This window comes from Musca autumnalis, unplaced genomic scaffold (assembly GCF_047663935.1).
Source record: "Musca autumnalis isolate F117 unplaced genomic scaffold, ASM4766393v1 scaffold_4, whole genome shotgun sequence".
Classification (NCBI taxonomy): Eukaryota; Metazoa; Arthropoda; class Insecta; order Diptera; family Muscidae; genus Musca; species Musca autumnalis.
The window spans coordinates 163711551-163724974 of record NW_027411977.1 but is presented as its reverse complement, the minus strand read 5'-3'; the positions used below and the strand labels follow the sequence as shown (position 1 = coordinate 163724974).

The following is a 13424-nucleotide window of genomic DNA, read 5'->3' as shown; positions in this document are numbered from 1 at the left end:
ATTTAACGAAAGAAACCCGCATTTATGGTTTGCGCAAGTGGAACGTTCATTTGCCCTGTGTAACATAACAGCGGATAACGACGAGTTCGATCTGGTGAGTGTCCGTCTTGAAGACGAAGTATTGTTGTCAGTTGAAGACCTTATCACAAATCCACCGGACTCAAGCAAGTATTTAGCAATAAAAGAAAGAATTATTTCCAAATTTGCTGAGTCTCCCGAGTCAAAACTACGACGTTTGATACAAGGTGGTGAAACAAACGGCATGAAACCAACGTCAATTTTGGCACACATGAAACGACTTGCTCCTGGTAAAGGCAACGAGGCAATCATCAGAACACTGTTTCTTGGGCAAATGCCAGAAAACATGAGACCTTTTCTAACCGCCTGGGAAGAAGAAGACCTGGAAAAATTGGCAAAAATTGCTGACAAAATGTTTGAAGCAAACAACAACAATTGTGTTAATTCTCTTTCAACATCACAACAACCAGCTGTTGATGCAATTAACCAAAGAATGTCTTTCGCCGATATGTGCCAAACAATAAGGGAACTTTCAGATAAGGTCGACAAAATCCAACAACAAATTGGTAAGCATACACGACATCGTTCCAAATCAAGAAATCGTTCGCCAAGTGGTCAAAATTCAAACCAGCGAAATTTGTGCTATTTTCATCTCAAATTTGGTGACAAAGCAAGAAAATGTAAACCTGATTGTTCACGATTTCAGCCGGAAAACTAACTGGGCTGTCGTCAGTCAAATCGGTTGGCGACAGCAGCAATAACAACAACGCTTGTGAAAAACGTCTACATCTTTACGACAAGTCAACAAATTCACGTTATCTCATTGATTCTGGATCAGCGGTATCAGTCGTACCCCCATCTATAATCAAAGAAAAACTCAAGCCGTCCAAACTTACACTTTTGGCTGCAAATCAAAGTGAAATCAAAACATATGGTGATTGTGTATTGAAACTCGACCTTGGACTTCGACGAGAATTCAAGTGGTTATTTGTGATTGCTGACGTGCACACACCAGTAATAGGTGCCGATTTTCTAGTCAACTTTGATTTACTCATTGATCTCAAACAAAAACGTCTTATCGACAACAAAACCAAATTATCCAACGGTGGTGTAATTTTGCAAACAAAACAATTTGGAATTTCAACACTGAATTCTGCATCTCCTTTCGCAGATCTACTAAAGGAATTTGAAGACATTACCAAAACATCAACGCTTAGGAAACCAACAGACGAATTAATTGTCGTACATCACATCGAAACAACAGGATCTCCAGTTGCTGATCGTCCACGACGTCTTTCGGGTGATAAATTAAAAGCAGCTATAGCCGAAATGGATTATCTCATCGAACAAGGTATTTGTCGTCCATCAAAGAGTGCTTGGGCTAGTCCTATTCATATGGTTGCTAAGAAAACAGGTGGCTGGCGCGTCTGCGGTGACTATCGTAAACTCAACTCACAAACAATTCCAGACCGCTACCCTATTGCCCATATACACGACTTTGCAGAAAATCTTCACGGTAAGTCAATATTTACAACTCTTGACCTTACAAGAGCCTATTATCAAATACCCATGGCTGAAGAAGACATCGCAAAAACAGCAGTATGTACTCCGTTCGGATTACTAGAATTTTTGTACATGCCTTTTGGTTTGAGGAACGCAACACAAACATTCCAACGTTTCATGGACAACGTGTTCCGAGGACTTGACTTCGTATTTTGTTACATCGACGACATTATCATTATGTCCGAATCTCCACAACAACATCGAGAACATCTTCGTGTAGTCTTCGAAATTTTACGACGCTTCGGACTCACCATCAACCCCAACAAATGCCATTTTGGTGTACCTGAGGTAAGATTTCTTGGCTACATAATCAACGCAAATGGTTGTTCCCCACCCACAGTTCGTATTGATGCCATAAAAAATTACAAGAAGCCAGAAACTATCTGTGAGCTTCGTCGCTTTATTGGTGTCATAAACTACTACAGGCGCTGCATACCACATGCAGCACATCAACAAGCACCCCTTAACGAACTCGTTGGGAATTCAAAGAAAAATGATAAACGCAAAGTTCCATGGACAACTGAATCAGAAAACGCATTTGAGATTTGCAAACGAAGCCTTGGTGAAGCTACTATGTTAGCACATCCAGCTCCAGACCTAGAACTAGCATTAGTAACGGATGCATCAGACAGTGCTATCGGTGCCGTCTTGGAACAAAACTTCAACGGTACTTGGAGACCTCTAGGATTTTACTCATGTAAGTTATCAAAATCTGAAAAGTTATACAGCACATATGATCGAGAATTGCTCGCTATTTACAAAGCTGTGAAATATTTTATATAAAAACCGATCATAAACCGCTCATATACGCATTTTCTCAACGGCCTGAAAAAGCATCTCCCCGACAACTCAGAAATTTAGATTTCATATCACAATTTACAACTGATATAATTTATCTTTCTGGACCCGAAAACACCGTCGCTGATGCATTTTCACGACTCAACGAAATCTCAATGCCGTCAACTGTTTCAACCGAAGACATACAGAAAGCACAACAATCTGACGATGAGTTGAAAACTATCATTAATGGCAACAATTCTCTGAAACTGCAAATAGTTCATTATGGTAACACATCAATTTATTGCGACATCTCAACGGGATACGTCCGTCCATACATTCCGGACGCACTGCGCAAACAAATTTTCAATACCGTGCACGGACTTTCACATCCCAGCGGTCGCTCAACACTACAGCAAGTACGAACAAAATACATCTGGCCCGGAATTAAAAAAGACATCATCAATCTTTGTCGTAATTGTTTACATTGCCAAAAAGCAAAGATTACCAGACATAACCGTTTAACTCCGAACAAAATCGACGTTCCAGACAATCGTTTTGATCACGTACACTTAGACATTGTTGTAATGCCACCAGTACAAGAATACAGATACTGTCTAACAATGATAGATCGTTTTTCCAGATGGCCTGAAGCTGTTCCGCTCAAAAACATGTCCGCTCAAACAGTTGCTACTGCATTTTGGTCAACTTGGATTTCAAGATTTGGTTGCCCAAAAACAATTACAACAGGTCAAGGCACTCAATTTGAATCAGCGCTTTTCAAATCATTAGCAGCTTTCACAGGAGCTAAACGAGCACGTACAACAGCGTACCACCCTCAATCCAACGGCATGGTTGAGAGGTGGCATCGAACTTTTAAAGCAGCGTTAATGTGTCATCCAACAGTATCCTGGGTTGACATATTACCAACAGTACTACTTGGACTCCGAACTGCATTTAAAGAAGACCTACGAGCTTCACCATCAGATTTTCTCTACGGTGGTCAATTGAGACTTCCAAACGAATTTTATGAAGACAACAATCAACAGGCTGATTCTACAGAATTTCTTCAAAAACTTCGAGAATATTTCCGAATGCTACGTCCAACTCCAACAGCACATCACACGAAGAGTAAAATGTTCAAACTCAAAGACATCGATACCTGTTCACACGTATTTCTACGAACAGATGCTGTACGAGAACCATTACAACCTCCTTACACTGGACCTTATGAAGTTATCAACAGAATAACAGATCGATTATTCACAATTCGAATCAAGGACAAAAACATTAACGTTACAGTCGATCGTCTCAAACCAGTTTTCGACTTCAACGATTCTAATTCCAACATCATTATAAGTCATAAACAGACTGCAACGCCAACTCAACTTGAAAATTTAATTTCCACCAAAACTCAGCATACAACGCAATCTCCTTCTGAAGATTCAACCGCACCTACTCCATCAACGAGGAAGATTTCTTTCCAGAATGATCGTGACTGTGTCACTGGAGGGGGAGTGGTTGTGGCATCTCCGTCCCCGCAGTTAACAAATAAGATGAGTGATGGTAACTCTGACAAGAGGCAACAAAAAAGAAAACAGAAGTTAGTTGCTCGCGAAATCTTCAACACCACAGTTGTGGCAAATCAACCTAATTGAAATTGTTTTCCTTTTTACTAAATTAATATCAAATAAATAGTTTAAAATAGTTGTTAAGAGAATTGACTGTATTTATTTCAATAACACTAGATAAACTATAGATTCTCTCAAAAAATACCCGAAAACGGCACTAAATATTTTTATAAAATTGAAATGTAATTATTAGTTACTGTTGAAATTAATTGGTAATTAAATTGTATTTTTTGAAGACAAAATAATTTGTATTATAATAAGTAGGCTTTGACTTTATGTGTTCATATTTTTCTGGAAATTGTTTTGTACAATTTAAATATTTTTTCATTCGCTGCGTTTTGCCTTGTTCAATAAAGACGTGTTTGGTATATTTCTTTTATTAAACTGCGTGTGTGTTCTTTCTCGGAAAATTCCCAACAAAGGTTATGGGCCCAGAGATCGAGGAATAAAAGAAAATAGTTGTGCCGCGAATAAACTGAATAAAAAAATTGTGTGCCGTCGAATATAAAGAAGTTAAAAATGTCGTCAATATTTCAAATTGAAAAATTGGAGGAGACAAATTATGATGGCTGGAAGATTCACATGCGTTCCGTGTTAATTCATGCTGATTTGTGGGATTATGTGAGCGGAGCATTGCCAATGCCTTCCGATGATGCTGGTCGTGCAATTTGGGAAAATAAAGATCAAAAAGCTTTATCTTCAATCCTTTTAGTATGAAGAGATCACAGCTGAATATAATAAAACATTGTACTACATCCAAAAGTGCTTGGCTGACGCTGGAGAAGAAATTTCAACCGAAAGGTCCTGCTCGTAAAATATATTTGTTCCGTAAGTTATTGTCAACAAAGATGACACAAAATCAATCAATGTCAGAACATCAGACCAATTTTAACGATGTCGTTGAGAAGCTTTCCGAAGTCGAGGTAAATATACCTGAAGAGCTGTTGGCCATTATATTGTTGGATAGTTTATCTGAAGACTTCGAAAACTTTGTCATCGCAATGGAATCCAGAGACGATTTACCAACATTGGAAGTCCTGAAAAATAAGCTTATGGAAGAATATGACAGACGAGCGAGCAAGTCATCGGTGGAAGAGCATCAACATCAAGCCTTCATGTCAAAATCAAAGGATAAAAAATCCGGTAAGAAGAAGACCGATATCAAGTGCTATAAATGTGGTAAGATGGGGCACATGGCACGAGAATGTAAGTCTGGAAGATCTGTAGCAAATGCAATGTTAAACGGAATCACTAGTAGCGGTTTTGGGAGAAACGCATGGGTCTTCGACAGCGGATCAACGAGTCACATGTGTTGTGACAAGAACATGTTTCACCAATTTCGGAAACACAAAGAGAAAATTGAACTGGCAGCAGATTTTACCATATTTTCCGAAGGAATTGGGCAAGTATATCTGAAATATAACAATAAAAATGTACGATTGTGTGATGTACTATACGTGCCGAAACTAAAGTATAACTTTATTTCCATATCAAAACTGGCTGACGAAAATCTGTCCGTGATTTTTGAAAACGAAAATGTCTATGTCCGAAATGGGGACGAGGAGATTTTGGATGGAAAAAAGCGTTCGCAGCTATATTTTTACAAACCCAATGAACAACTAAATCAGCTGAACGCGGCGAAATCGAATGACGAAATTATGCTTTGGCATAATCGACTTGGTCACCTGAATGTACAAGCTATGGGAGAAATGGCAAAACAAAACATGGTTCGTGGTTTGAATATCAAAACCTCTCCGCCAAAATTAGACTGTGAAGTTTGCTACAAGGCAAAAATCCATGCTGAACCATTTCCAAAGAAAGCAACTCAGTGTACCAAAGAGGTCTTAGAATTGGTACATACTGATATATGTGGGCCAATGCGCGTAGATTCATGTGGCGGATCACGATATTTCGCTCTGTTTATTGATGACTACTCAAGGATGATTTTTGTGTATTTCTTGAAGAACAAAGGGGAGATATATAATGCATTTGTAAAATTTATCGCGATGGCTGAACGGCAAACTGGCAAAAAGTTAAAAGTCCTGCGAAGTGACAATGGCCGAGAATATTTAAGCACAAAATATTCTATATGTCTGGAAAAACTTGGAATCCAGAGGCAGCTAACAGTGGAGTATACGCCGCAGCAAAATGGAGTGGCTGAAAGAGCCAATAGGACCATTGTCGAAATGGCACGTAGCATGTTGATCGGATCTGGTTTGCACGAGTCATTATGGGGTGAAGCCATAGGTACTGCAGTGTACTTGAGAAATCGTTGCCCAACTGCAGCAGTAGAAGGTGTGACACCGATAGAACTTTGGAGTGGAAGAAAGCCGACTGTTGCTCACTTGAAGACGTTTGGGTGCAAAGCAATAAAGTTAGACAAACGTCCTAGTAAGTCAAAGTTCCAGGCGCGGGGAAAAGAATGTGTCCTAACAGGTTATTGTACCGAATCAAAGGCTTATCGATTATATGACACAAAAAGGAGGGTTTTATACAAAAGCCGAGTTGTAAAGTTTATAGAAACGTCATCAAACAACCCTATAAGCAAATATGATATATTTGGCGAACGAAACTGTCAAAAGGAAGAAATTCAAAATATGGAAGAATTCGATGCAACCTTGCTTGTAGATGGTACAATAAATGTTTCTTCGGAGGAAACAACTGGTGTGTCAATTGAACATATGAGAGAACCAAGTCAATTAGTTGAAGAAACTGTAACCCCGATCGGAGAGTCCCCGAGGGAACCACGACAATTAGTTGAAGAAACTGTAACCCAGTTCGAGGAATCGCCTCAATATGATGATTTGAATTTCAAGGTATTGCGATCTGGGAAGAGGATTATGAACAATCTCATAATAAACGATAACACACAAGATCCAAAAACTGTGGAGGAGGCGTTATCAAGAAATGATCGGGATATGTGGATTCAATCGATGAAAGCCGAATATCAATCCTTGGTGGATAAAGGAACGTGGAAACTGGTGGATAAGCCAGATGGTGTGCCTGTTATAAAGTGTAAATGGGTGTTCACAAAGAAACACGATAAAGAAGGCCAAGTAGAACGCTACAAATCAAGATTAGTCGCGAAAGGCTGTAGTCAAAAGTACGGCGTGAACTACACCGAAACATTTTCACCAGTGACCAGATATTCTACCGTACGCACGATATTAGCGTTGGCCGCAGAATTAAAATTATACGTACATCAAATAGACGTTGCTACCGCGTATCTGAATGGAGAAATTGATGCAGAGATTTATATGGCCCAACCACAGATGTTTGAGAATACCGAAAAACCGGATAAAGTATGTAAGCTACAAAAAGCAATTTATGGTCTCAAACAGTCCGGTAGAAAGTGGAATGAAAAACTGGACGAAATCTTGAAGAAAATTGGATTTAAACAATTTGTGATTGATCCATGTGTGTACACTATGAACACGGGAAAGGATATCATTATTCTCGTTGTGTACGTAGATGATATTCTATTAGTTAGTTCCAATGAAGATTATTTAAAACAGATCAAATATAAAATTGGATCGTTCTTAGAAATTCACGATAAAGGACCCGTGGACTATTTTCTGGGGATGGAGATTAAGAGAAAAACGCCAACGGGACCTATACAGCTTTCACAAAAGAATATGATTTTGGAATTATTAACGGAAAATGGAATGGAGAATACAAGGAAAGTTGCAACTCCATTAGATCCTGGTCAAAAATTTAAGAAATGTACGGATGGTTGTGTAGATTGTAAAAAAGTGGATATAAAAAGGTATCAATCTTTAATTGGTTCTTTAATGTACATTGGATTATGTACAAGACCGGATATCCTACATGCCGTTACAAAATTAGCTCAATTTAACAACGACCCGCATATTGAGCACATGAATGGAGCTCATCATATCCTCAGATATCTGAATTCAAGCATTAACCAAAGTTTGGAATACAAATGTACTGGAAAACAGTTGTATGGATTCGCAGATGCCGACTGGGCGAGTGGCTCAGACGATAGGAAATCTTTCACAGGATTTGTATTTATATTGGCTGGAGCTGCAATAATGTACGAATCTAAAAAACAACCAACGGTGGCGTTAAGTAGCACCGAAGCCGAATATATGGCGTTATCTGCAGCGACGAAAGAGATAATTTATATTCGAAATTTGCTAACTGAAATTGGTTTTGGAAGACTTGTGAGAAATGCTACTACATTGTATGGCGACAATCTTGGATCCCAACAGCTTGTAAAAAACCCAGTATATCACTCCAGGAGCAAGCATATCGACATTCGAGTGCATCATGTAAGGAACGTCTACAAGGAAGGAAAGCTAGATTTGAAGTATGTACCTTCGAACGAGAATCCTGCTGATGTTTTGACAAAGTCCTTAGCGAAGATCAAAAATAAGCTGTTGTCTGAGAAAATGGGTTTAAAATAAAATACGTTTTCATTAAGGGGTGGTGTTGAAATTACTTGGTAATTAAATTGTATTTTTTGAAGACAAAATAATTTGTATTATAATAAGTAGGCTTTGACTTTATGTGTTCATATTTTTCTGGAAATTGTTTTGTACAATTTAAATATTTTTTCATTTGCTGTGTTTTGCCTTGTTCAATAAAGACGTGTTTGGTATATTTCTTTTATTAAACTGCGTGTGTGTTCTTTCCAGGGTTTCGGAGTCGGAGTCGAGCAATTTTGCTGGAGTCGGAGTCGGAGTCTGAGTCGAAAAAAATAACTCGACTCCGACTCCGGGCAAAATTTTTTCCACTTTATAGAAATATAACATTAAATTTGAAACAAGAACTTTTTTTTAAAAATCATTATTTATTTTAAAAGAAAGGTATAAGAAAATATATATACAAATTATATATTATACTAAATTAAAGGCCAATTCACAGGATATTTACTATCCTTTGAAGTGTAGTCTATTCATCCCTATTTTGTTGATCCAATTGATTCGTTACATTTTTGCAAACAAAAGTAAAGTTCTATGACAATCGAGTTAAGACTGGACCTTTTAACCTCTTTCGTCAGAAATCTTACTGGTCTTCTCACAAAGGTCTATTGGTATTCTCATCTTGTTTTTTATGAGAAGTCATCCTTGTCTTCTATTAACGACATTGTGATCTCTATGGGAAATCATACCCTGTGACACAAAATGGAAGTTAAGATCTGGGGGAGGAAAATTCCTTTTGGGAATGAAAGCCCAAATTGAGAATCCCAAAGGATCCCATAGCTGAAATTTCTGAGTCATGACATAATGAGTTTTTTGATTTGACCCCCATCAATCATTGAGAAAATAGTTTTATATCTCTGTTTGGAGATATTGTTTCATCATTTTTAGATGACATGTTTTCAGTTAAATGGAATGAGGAACGTTTCTGCCAAATATGCTGTCCTAGCTCAGTTTCTTCCATGTCCTTTTTGTTCTTGAACCCAAAAAGTAAAACAAAATTAAATTTTCTACAAAAATGTTCCACCGAAAATTATATGTAGGTTTCCCATATCCAAGAAATCGACATTGTCACGTTTTCATTGTCCTTTATCAGTTTTACACGTTACTTTCTCAAAAGAAAGTATGTTTACGTATTTCGGTAAATTTCGCATAATCTATTAACTATATACCAAATTAGGATGGTTACGCTTCTGAATTTGAGGCTAAGCACAATGAATTGTTGGCTTACATCCAGTTTGAAACTTGGTCGTGAATTGCTTATAGTTTTTATTGCATGTAGTCCTTACGATTTGTATTGCCCCATCATTTTCACATATTTTGAAGGCACAAAGATTCTCTCACGCGGAAGAATTCCGTCCAGAATATGCTCGTGCAAAAAAGGAAAACCGACAAAAACTTTCTAACTTTGAAATTCGTCAATGTAAGATTCGCAGAAACAGTACTGATATGTTCGAATTTATTCGAACGAATGCCCTTTCTAATGAATATGTAAGGAAAAACTAACACATTAGCCTATATAGGCCAAAATATAGGAAAAAATTACAATTTTGTGCACATTTTATTCATTTTTAGTGGTATAGGAATTCACTCTCGGAGTCGACCCGGAGTCGGAGTCGGAGCCGGAGTCGTGAAAAAAACTCGTCTGGAGTCGGAGTCGAGCCAAAAATACCTCGACTCCGAAACCCTGGTTCTTTCTCGGAAAATTCTCAACAGTTACACTTGGATACCCCTAATACAATTGATTAGGTGTAAATGATATATAAGTGCCAAATCTGCCACCCGTATTAATTAAAGGTGGAAACAATCAGCAGTAATGACAAATGAATGATATTTATTCTTTTATATTGGAATTGTTATTGTTGTGATGATTTTAGTGCTTTGGCGAACAAAAAGAAGAACAAAAAAAGAAAAACACCACAATAACAATTGATCGTGTATTAAAATATAAAAGAAATGCGCGGAAACACAAATAAAAATGAATGTATGCAAATTGAATAGTTAAAAAATCACTGTGATTGTTGTTGTTTCTTCTGTGAGGAAGTAGTGGACGATTTGACACTAAGTATTGTTGGTATTTTTAAATGAATTTTACCGACGGCAAATGGACGGACACTTATGCGCGTTTGTAAAACGACCGACTGCTTTTTAAATTATTTATCACAACACGGTAATCACTGTACATCACTTTTAGTTGTAAAAAATAAATTAGGCAGTGTACATACCTGTGTTGTTGATATTATATTATTTGGGTAAAATAAATGAAATGATATGTGGGGATGATCGTGGATCACTGCAAGTTGTTGTTGTTCTCGACGTAGTCGAAATGCCTTGTAAAGGAGAAAAAGGAGAGCGTTAGTAGTTTTCGTTGAAAACAATCCGGCTCGAAGGACCAATGTTTGCGTAGCAATGAAATTAAAAGAAAATAAATAAAAACACAAATGATTTGAATTTTTTCTCAAACAATATTGAGTTATGTTTTATTATGGATTGCTCGTGGAACAATCACTTATTTACCTTTTGCAGAGTGTAATGGTTGTATTGCTTTGTGGACGAAATCCAAAGAGCGAGTGAGTTTAGAAAAGCTAGAATGTAACAAAGCGGAGCTTAGAAAAAAGTTACTCGTTAAATATTGTTACTATCCTTGTATTTGTGTACGAGATACACAAAGTTGTATACAAAGGTAAGGGACAAAATCTAACGCAGGAGTGGAAAACTCATATGAAATATAAAATCATTTAAATTACTTAAACCAAGTTTGAAATTAAACATCATGAGAAATTTTGGATCTAGAAAACCTAACATCTTGCGAACGCGTTAAGTCATACACTGTCTCTAATGACTGAAATCTGGCTGCCAAAAACTCATCAAGCTCAGACCACTTAGATACCTCAGTTTTATTTCTGACAGTCTGCTCCCATCGCGATAAGGTATTTGTGGGCAATTTGATGGAACATAAAAATACAAAAATTGGATCCCAACTATCAATGTCTGTTTTATGTAACTTCAGGGCCGTGATGCAATTGTTAACGTCCCTTTGGAGTCGTTTAATTTCTCCAGCTGACTCACTTTTTCCTGTTCCCAAATTAAATAGGATCTTTACTTGACTATTCACTAAGATCCGTTGTTCTCGTTTCTATCTTTTAGATTTGACCAAGCTTTCGCAAAGCCATCGTTTGTCAAAGGTGATTTTTTAACAATCTCCAAAGCCTCACCTTGAGTACTTTGGCGTAAATAAAATAATCTTTCCACCGGAGTTATATATTTAAAATTAATGTATACAGCGGTGAACATGTCTTTAAATGACGGCCACGACAAATAATAACCATAAAAGATCTCCGTCGTGCACGGAGGTAAACGCAAACGATGGTCGGCAACATTGCCCTCCGAAAAATTTGTTCGATGCCTCGGGCCAGCCATAGTGGACGACAAAGTAGAGTTGTCAACAAAGGTTTGAACTAATTCACCCATTTGTGCAGAACAACTCATATAAGCTTCTCTACACTGCCTATAGAGAATGGCTACTTCGTCCTTGGACCCACAACACTCAATACAAACATGTTCATACGTAGAGTTAATTCTAACCCATATCATTTTTAATTCAGCCTTTCGAGGCTCCACATCAAACATGGTTACACTACTCTTAGTGGCGTTAAAGTCCGTCTCAAATTCTAACAACAACGCTGCAAGTGCTTTAAATTTCAGTAAAAGTTGTGACGCTGCCATAAATCTTTTTCAAAAAAAAAATCTCAAAACGTAAATATCCGAACCACAACAATTTCACTAATTTTGCTCGAAAAATTTACTATTTACAGCAAAATATATTTGCGGACAACGAACTCTGTTGAAACTCAGAAATAACCACCAAAATTTGGCGTTGTTTGATACCCAGCACACAAATAATATGTTATTGTAATGTGAAGGACGACTCACCTTGTTATTACAAGTCTCCTAGCATAGACTGCACCTGTCAATAGCAATGGGCAACAACAAACAACCCACACAAATTTGCATAAAAAACCACAAAAACTTGCTATTGCAATTAAAGAAAAAAATGCACGTACAATATTTTTCTGTGTTTATCTGTCAAAAACGGCGATCAGCTGTGATGGCGTTGCCAGATCAAAAAATTTTCGACCAAAAATGGGTTACTTTAAATTTTTTGGGAATTGTTGCAAATAATTTTTTATTAACAAAAATGTTAATTTCATATAAAAATTAAACAAATTATATGCAAAAACGATATTGTTACCTGAATTTCGCCAATATCCAACAAAAGGAAAAAAATTGAACCTCGTACTCGCGATCCGGCTCGAAGGACGATGTTTTGTTCCGAAACAAAACTGAGGGCAAATCCCAAAACCAACAAAGTAAAAACACCGGTGGAGCACAACTGGAACCAACGACTTCAAAAAAACAGGCACTTTTAAAGAAAAATAAAAAAACACATACACTTTCCTTTTTTTATTGAGTTAAAAAAAAGAGTAAATGTGTCGAATTCGATTTAATAAAGAAATAAATACAATTTATTCGATTGCGCTATTCGGACGTGTTCTCCGTTCAATAAAAAAGCTTAATATTCGCTCCATCAAATTCCAACGAGTGCGCCATCTTAGCAACCAGTGAAAAATATCCCAAGCTTCAGACAGAGTGGCCAGATTAACCCTTGATGTGATGGTTTGACAGAACCGATAGGGATTCCAAACTTCGATCCTTCACGAACGTGAACACCAATAAAAACTTCATTTACATCTGAATATGAAATGAACCACTCAGTGATGTGCCTAAACATTTCAAGCAAAATACGACACAGTGACTACATTCAAATGCACATGTATGCAGCATAGGAAAAAATATTTAAAGCATTTGAGCAATAAGCGGATAATATAAAAATTAATATAAATAGATCAAAATTGGGAGTAACGTGAAACAAGATACTCCAACATTTTCCTGCGGAATACAACTAATGAAAGACCAAACACTTTTAAGGGTA

At 37.2% G+C, this 13424-nt stretch overlaps 1 protein-coding gene across 1 annotated transcript in view; it reads left to right on the top strand.

Annotated features, from left to right (window-relative positions):
• Positions 1-13424, top strand: part of LOC141403598 (uncharacterized) — a 261508-nt gene that overhangs the window by 172709 nt on the left and 75375 nt on the right. The gene's annotated exons all lie outside the window — the stretch shown is intronic.